At 42.0% G+C, this 8576-nt stretch overlaps 1 protein-coding gene across 3 annotated transcripts in view; it reads right to left on the bottom strand.

Annotated features, from left to right (window-relative positions):
• Nucleotides 1–8576, bottom strand: part of CENPP (centromere protein P) — a 279336-nt gene that overhangs the window by 191364 nt on the left and 79396 nt on the right. The gene's annotated exons all lie outside the window — the stretch shown is intronic.

Here is an 8576-nt window from a genome sequence, read left to right on the forward strand (position 1 = left end):
TTGCAGACTGCTGTGCTAGCAATGAGGGAGGCTCTGTGGGCGTGGGACCCTCCCGGCCAGGTGTGGGTTATAATCTCCTGGTGTGCCCGTTTGCTTAAAGCGCAGTATTGGGGTGGGAGTTACCCGATTTTCCAGGTGTTGTGTGTCTCAGTTCCCCTGGCTAGGAAAAGGGATTCCCTTCCCCCTTGCGCTTCCCAGGTGAGGCGATGCCTCGCCCTGCTTCAGCTCTCGCTGGTCGGGCTGCAGCAGGTGACCAGCACTGATTGTCCGGCACTCCCTAGTGAGATGACCCCAGTACCTCAGTTGAAAATGCAGAAATCATCTGTCTTCTGTGCCACTCGCGCTGGGAGTTGGAGACTGGAGCTGTTCCTATTCGGCCATCTTGCTCCGCCCCTCTTCTTGCAATTTTTAAATACAGGGTATAAATTCGAACATTATGAGTTAACATGTGGAAAATACCATGAGTGTTTTAGAAAATAAAGAGAAGACACATTCTAAAATAGAGCAATTTAAAATTTATAAGCCATTAGGGAAATGCAAATAAATGAGATACCACTACGTGCTCACTAGGATAGCTGAAATCAAAAGGCAGACAAATAACAAGTGTTGGCAAGAAGTGGAAAAATTGGAGTGTTCATACACCTTTGGAAGGAGTGTAAATGCTGCAGCTGCTTTGGAAAGCAGTATGGAAGTTCTTTAAAAAGTTAGTTACATATGGCTGGGCGTGGTGGCTCACACCTGTAATCCCAGCACTTTGGGAGGCCGAGGTAGATGGATCACCTGAGGTTGGGAGTTTGAGACCAGCCTGACCAACATGGAGAAACCCCATTTCTACTAACAATATAAAATAATTAGCTGGGTGTGGTGGCACATGCCTGTAATCCTGGCTACTTGGGAGGCTGAGGCAGGAGAATTGCCTAAACTCGGGAGGCAGTGGTTGTGGTCAGCCAAGATCACGCCATTGCACTCCAGCCTGGGCAACAAGAGCAAAACTCCATCTCCAAAAAAAAAAAAAAAAAAAAAAAAAAAAAAAAAAAAAAAAAAAGTTTGTTACATATAACCCAGCGATTCCATTCCTAAGTATACACCCAAGAGAACTGAACACACATGTTCACACCAAAATTTGCGTATAAATGTCCACAGCAGCATTATCCACAAGGTAGAAACCACCTGCATGTCCATCAATGGATAAACAAAATGTGGTATATCCATTTAGTGGAATATTATTCAGCCACATCCAAAGGTAGAAACCACCCAAATGTCCATTAATGGATACACAAAGTGTGATATATCCATAGAGTGGAATATTACTCAGCAATAAAAAGTAATGAAGCACTGACATATGCTACAACATGGATAAACCTTGAAAACATTATGCTCAGTGAAAGAAGTCAGTTGTAAAAAGACACAAATTGTATGATTCCATCTATATGAAATGTCCAGAACTGGGAAATCCATGGAGACAAAGACTATTGGTTTCCTAGAGCTGGCGAGCATGGGAATGGGGGAAAGTGAGAACTGCTAATGGGTATATGGTTTCTTTTCTGTAGTAATGAAAATGTTCCAAAATTGACTGTGGTGATGGTTGTACAAATCCAAAAACACTAGGCACTATAAAGTTGTATACTTTACGCTGGGTGCAGTGGCTCATATCTGCAATTCCAGTGCTCTAGGAGACCGAGGTGGGAGAATTGCTTGAGGCCAGAAGTTCAAGACCAGCCTAGGCAACACAGTGAAAACCTGTCTCTACAAAAAAATTAAAAATTAGCCAGGCATGGTGGTGCATGCTTGCAGTCTTAGCTATTCGAGAGGCTGAAGCAAAAAGATTGCTTGAGCCCTGGAGACGAAGGTTGCAGTGAGCCATGACTGCGCCTCTGCACTCCAGTCTGGCAATAGAGTGAGACCCCGTCTCTTAAAAAAATAAAAATAAATAAAATAAATAAATAAATTAAATTATATACTTTAAAAGGATGAATTGTATTGAATGTGACTTAATAAAACAATTATTTGAAGAATTTAATAAAGAGAAGATCAAACAACTCACTCTAACATAAGGAAGAAATAAAATGCTAAAGTGGCAATAACTATGAAGAACTGTATAAGCACAGACACCATAACTTTCACATCTGGCGAGGACCTGGAGAAGTAGTTGAAGGCTCCCAGGAAAAAGTTAATGTGTGGCAGGAATTGACTGGCAAAAGTGGAGAGAACAAGCTCCTGACTGGGGTTAATCTAAAGACATGCTAATTACTTGTTTCACTTCTTGCACAGTTTAAAAGATTGAAAACCCTTCCTTTTTCAGAGCTCTGGAGTTTCAATTTGTATCTCCTTCTAAATGAATAAAAGAAAATACATTTTAATTCTCAAATAACAGCCTTAGCAAATAATAAAACTGTAATTCAAATTTAGCAGTTCTGGCCCGGCACGGTGGCTTATTACACCTGTAATACCAGCACTTTGGGAGGTTGAGGTGGGCTGATCGTTTGAGCCCAGGAGTTCTAGACCAGCCTGGGCAACATGGTGAAACTCCGTGTCTACTAAAAACAGAAAAATTAGCCAGGCATGGTGGCCCATGCCTGTAGTCCCAACTACTTGGGAGAATGAGGTGGGAGGATCGTCTGAGCCTAGCAAGTGGACGTTGCAGTGAAATGAGATCACGCCACTGCACACCAGCCTGGATGTCAGGGTGAGATCCTGCTTCAAAAAACAAAAACAAATTTAGCAATTCAAAACAAGGAATCTGGCCGGGTGTGATGGTTCAAGCCTGTAATCCCAGCACTTTGGGAGGCCGAGGTGGGTGGATCACGAGGTCAGGAGATTGAGACCATCCTGGCTAACACGGTGAAACCCCGTCTCTACTAAAAATACAAAAAATTAGCCTGGTGTGGTGGTGGGCGCCTATAGTCCCAGCCACTCGGGAGGCTGAGGCAGGAGAATGGCGTGAACCCAGAAGGCAGAGCTTGCAGTGAACCGAGATTACGCCACTCCACTCCAGCCTGGGAGACAGAGCAAGACTCTGTCTCCAAAAAAAAAAAAAAAAAAAGAAAGAAAAAAAGGAATCTCATGTAAGAGCTATGTGGGTATAAAGCATAACATGATACTTTTAAGCTAGGTGACTTTGAGTGAGTTATTTAGTTTGTATCTTTCTTTGTTTAAAAAAAAGATGGTTTCCATATGGTCCTTATAAATAATAGATACAATAAAGCACATAAAGTGCACATGAGTTGCAGGTATCAAGTAAACAGTAAGGCTCACTGTAGCACATCTGGCCCAGCAGCCCCCAGATTCAGATGCTGCACACTCCTGGGTGCTCACACTGTTTTTCCTGGCACACAAAACAGAGTAAGCATCTCTTTGGGTTCCTTCCAACATTTTACTCATACAAAAGATTAGTGGACAAGAGAGACTATGAAGGGTTTCATTAGGGTGCTTAAATTATGTATCTCACAACTTCACAATCACTATTGGATACTGCAGCTTTTCAAAGCACCATCTGGATGGCCCACCAGGGTGAGGATGGCAGGGTTCCCTCCACACCCTCACAAGGCACTGGGCTGCTGGCTTCCCCGCCCCAGAGTGTGGTCAAACTCCTCCTGTTTATTAGCAAGAACAGTTTAACTCTGCTCTGGCTCCTCCCTCTAAAAGTGCATATAAGTAAATGCATCCCACGTCCTCTAGCTCAGGGCCCAATGAGGAGACAGATTAACAATCACTTTTTGGTACTTGAAAATGCCTTAACTCAAACCTGCCTAAGTCTTCCTATTAAAAACAAAAAAATGAGGCTGGGCATGGTGGCTCATGCCTGTAATCCCAGCACTTCGGGAGGCTGAGGTGGGTGGAACATGAGGTCAGGAGATTGAGACCATCCTGGCTAACATGGTGAAACCCTGTCTCTACTAAAACTATAAAACATCAGCCGGGCGCGGTGGTACACACCTGTAGTCCCAGCTACTTGAGAGGCTGAGACAGGAGAATTGCTTGAACCCAGGAGGCAGAGGTTGCAGTGAGCCGAGATCGCACCACTGAGCTCCAGCCTGGGTGACTGAGCGAGACTCCGTCTCAAAACAAACAAACAAAATACAAAACAAAACAAAACAAAGAAAAACCTCAATGCTTTCCCTGGGAGACAATGAATAAAGTATTTTCTTCAAATAGTGCATCAAGACTGCACAGTTACCTATCAGAGGTACAGACTAAATCAGTTAATTTGATATTTACAGCAGGAAATAAAATGTAAAATTCATTTATTATTTTCTCATTATACTACCAAGTATTTAGTTATGTTAGCTAACAGGCTAAACTGTAACTATTAACAAATAAACCCAAGTTGCACCATAAACCCAAGTTTAATTAACAAATACAAATGGTTAATGAACATACATTTAACTTTTAGAAAGGAAATTTTAAGAAGGATACTTCATAAATTTGTTCACGATAATACTGGTTAAGAATGTTTAGCCAGTGTTTAAGTATTACCTGAAACATTATACATTTTCACTCGATTTCTCAAGCCTGGGAGCACTAAACTAAAATACAGATGTATGCATATTATATAACACACTTAACCAGCTCCATGAGGTAAAAAAGAAAATAGAATAAACCTTGTCTGTTCTATATAATTTTTCTGTTTTAAGAATTCATATGTCCCCAAGGATGGCTAGACCTAAAACCCTGGTTTCCTGATTCTAAATCCATTTCTTCTACATCTTGGAAATAAAGCATAAGAGCAGCTGGAAACAAAATTAAATCATAACAGCTAAACATCTGAAGTTTCTTATATGTTCCAATATCCTAAATAGATATAACTATGCCAAGTTATAAATCTGCCTAGTTGTAAATATCATAACATCATGGACACATCTTGCATCACTTTACATGTTTAGGTTATGAATTCACTATACGGAGATTTATGTACTACTGAGAAAAACTAAATTAACAAATAAGATATAATTTTACCATGAGTTCTTCCTTACATTGAGTCATAATTCCTCTACATATAAATTTGACCCTTTAGTCTGGGAAGTAAAATACATGGGTTCTCATATTTCTTGTTTGAACAAACAATTAGGCTTCAAGCATAAGTATGAGATTTAAGATGGAGATCCAAACCACAGACTTTCCACAAAATCCAGAATGCTGTATTTAAAAGGGTCTACATGTATCTAATAACTCAGCAGTTCTCAATAGGAATGATTTTGCTTCCCCAACCCCCACTCATTAGTGGACAGCTGGCAATGCCTGGAGCCATTTTTGGTCATCATAAAGTGGGGGTGGAGGTGGGGTGCAACTACTAGCATCTAGTGGGTAGAGAGGGCAGAGGTGCTGCTAAACATCCTACAATGCATACAGGACATCCCCCACAACAGAGAATTATCAGGTCCAAAATGTCAATAGTGCAGAGGCTGAGGAACTCTGTAGTAACCAGATTCAATAGATAAAAGTTCAATAGATAAAAAAAAAAAACTGTGGCCTAACATGTTAAAGAACTTGCCCAAGATCAGGGGAAGGTTCACAAAGAATCAAAACTAGAACTCAGCTGGGTGCAGTGGCTCATGCCTGTAATCCCAGCACTTTGGGAGGCCGAGGCGGGCAGATCGAGACCATCCTGGCTAACATGGTGAAACCCTGTCTCTACTGAAAATACAAAAATTAGCTGGGCGTGATGGCGCACACCTGTAGTCCCAGCTACTCGGGACCCTGAGGCAGGAGAACTGCTTGAACCTGGGAGGTGGAGGTCACAGCGAGCTGAGATCTTCTCCGACTCAAAAATGAACAAACAAACAAACAAAAACAAACAAAAGAACAAAAACTAAAACTCAGGTGTCCTGACTTTTAAACCAAACTATTTCCTACAAAGTTAGAGAATGAAGATGAAGGTAGGGAAAAGAATCTTCCGGTTTGTAGCACTGAATGAAAGCTAATCCACTCGGAGGTTATATGGTCTCTATCAGAATTAAACCACTCCCCAAAAATACTTTTTCCCTGGAAACTCTTGTTTCCAAAACTCCATTCCATTCAACACATTTTTTTGGTTGCCAACAGACCAAATAAAATAAATCCCCTATAAGGCACCAAAGATAATACAATAGGGTCACCTAGAAGAACTCTGCAGAGATCAAGGTGGATCACTTTAGGCCAAAAGTTCGAGACCAGCCTGGGTAACATAAGGAGACTCCCGTCTCTACAATTTTTTTTTTTTTTTTTTTAATTAGCCAGGTATGGTGGTGCATTTGGGCCCACGAAGTTGAGGCTGCAGAGTCATGATCGTGCCACTGCACTCCAGCTTGGGTGACAGAGCAAGACCTTGCCTTCACAAAAAGAATTCCACAAAGAAGATTCTTTCATCTTTGGATACAATGCCTGCTCTTGAGCATGAGGCAGCTTTCATCTTTTACTCCTGTGCAGTAAAAGCTAAATAGCTTTCTATCAGCATTCATTTCTCTCTGGAACAGAAAATCACCTCAGTTTCAAGCATTTTATTTTATTTTATTTTATTTTATTTTATTTTATTTTTTTGAGACGGAGTCTCGCTCTGTTGCCCAGGCTGGAGTGCAGTGGCGTGATCTCGGCTCACTGCAAGCTCCGTCCCCCGGGTTCACGCCATTCTCCTGCCTCAGCCTCCGGAGTAGCTGGGATTACAGGCGCCCACCACTTCGCCCGGCTAATTTTTCATATTTTTTAGTAGAGACGGGGTTTCACCGTGTTAGCCAAGATGGTTTCGATCTCCTGACCTCATGATCCGCCCGTCTCGGCCTCCCAAAGTGCTGGGATTACAGGCGTGAGCCACCGCGCCCAGCCTATTTCAAGCATTTTATATTGAGTACTGTGTAGTAAAGATTTTGGCTTTACCTAAAGAGAGGTCTGGGCTTTGCCTTGGCTTCTGAGAGGTGATCCATGTCATTTCTGGTAGGAGTGTTTTTGTTTAGGGTGACATCAGCCATACCTGATAGTCTTAAGGTTGAGGTGGCTATGCCAGGAAGACCAACCATGTGATGTAGGATAAGGGATTTCGGTAATGCAGTATCAGTGGACCAGGAGGCTGAATTCAATCAATCAATCAATCAAGCCTATTAATAAAGCCCCAATAAAAACTCTGAACACTGAGAATAAGCTTGCCTGGTTGGCAATACCCCATGTACACTGTCACATATCAACACGACTAAGGCAATGCATCCAGAGAACAATGGAAGTCTCAAGTTTGGAGCCTTCTAGACACTGCCCCTATGCATCTCTCCCTTTGGCTGATTTTAGGGTGTATCTTTTCTCTATATAAACCATAGCCACAAGTATAATGGTCTTCAGTGAGTTCTGAGAGTTCTTCTAGGGAATTATCAAATGTAAAAAGAGTGGTTCTGGGAATCCCCTGAACTTGCTGTTGGTATCAGAAGTGCGGGTAATGCCCATCTTGCTAGAAGACTATTTCCTTCTCTAGCTAAGAAGCAGGCTGCAGTGTTGTGAGCTGCCCTGTGGAGGAAGTCACATGGCAAGGAACTGAGGGAGGCCATCAGTCAACAGCTAGCAAGAAACTTAAGTCCACAGTCTCACATTCTGCAAGGAACTGAATGCTGCCAACAACTACATGGGCTTTGAATTGTATCCTTCCCTGCTCAACCCCTGAAGTGAGGCTGCAGTACCACATGCACTTCAAATGCAGATCCTGAAGCAGACAATCAAGCAAAGACACGCTGAATTCCTGACCCACAGAAACTGTGAGATAATAAATGTGTTATTTTAGCTAAGCCATTCCTTTGTGATAGTTTTTCACACAGTAATAAATAACCACTACAATAGATGAACAGTGGTATTCTTCAGCAATGCAACATCAGAGGAATGTTTCTGAAATGCAAACAGGATTATATTTAAGCCATCACTGGCTTAAAAATCTCTACATGGTCTCTCACTGACTACAGACTAAAGCCCAAATACTTTAGCAGGATATAAAATACTTTCTTTAATCCAACCTCTATTCCCCCTGTCTAGTCGCATCTCTTAATATGGTCCATTCCCCTGACTTCTCTCTCTCTCTCCCTCCAAGCTCCAGCAGTATGCAAAACAAGTTACAAATTTTCTAAATGATCTACCCCCATCCCCTCCCAAAGGGGAGCACGTGATGCTCCCCTTGCCTAGAATACCTCATCACCTGCGCATACCCTCCTCTCCTAGCCTCTCTATAGAAGTCAGTTTGGGTGCAGTCTCCTTGACCCCCAGTTAGTTTGTGGCTTCTCCCAGGTTATCACAGAACTCTGCATATTTCTGTGTAGCAAGCCCTACCACGTATTCTAGTTGCTTGTTTGCTGCTTTTCCTGCTGACTTAGAGGCTATAAATGTTCCTTGAGGGAAGAAACTGAAGTTTGCTTATCTGAGTTTAGGTGTCTTAAGTCCTGGCACAGAACTGGCATTCAATAAACTTTTATTAACTGAGTGAATGCTAATAACATTGTATTCACTGGTCATAACTTTTCAAGGAAAGTTGTTCCTCACAAAATAATTTTCTGTAGTACAAGGTATCAAAGTGTACCATTAATGAAACTATGAATCTCTAAGATTCTCTAAATTTGGACACATGGTATATATCC

The sequence above is a fragment of the Rhinopithecus bieti genome, unplaced genomic scaffold (genome assembly GCF_001698545.2).
Source record: "Rhinopithecus bieti isolate Rb0 unplaced genomic scaffold, ASM169854v2 scaffold_37505, whole genome shotgun sequence".
NCBI classification, from domain to species: Eukaryota; Metazoa; Chordata; class Mammalia; order Primates; family Cercopithecidae; genus Rhinopithecus; species Rhinopithecus bieti.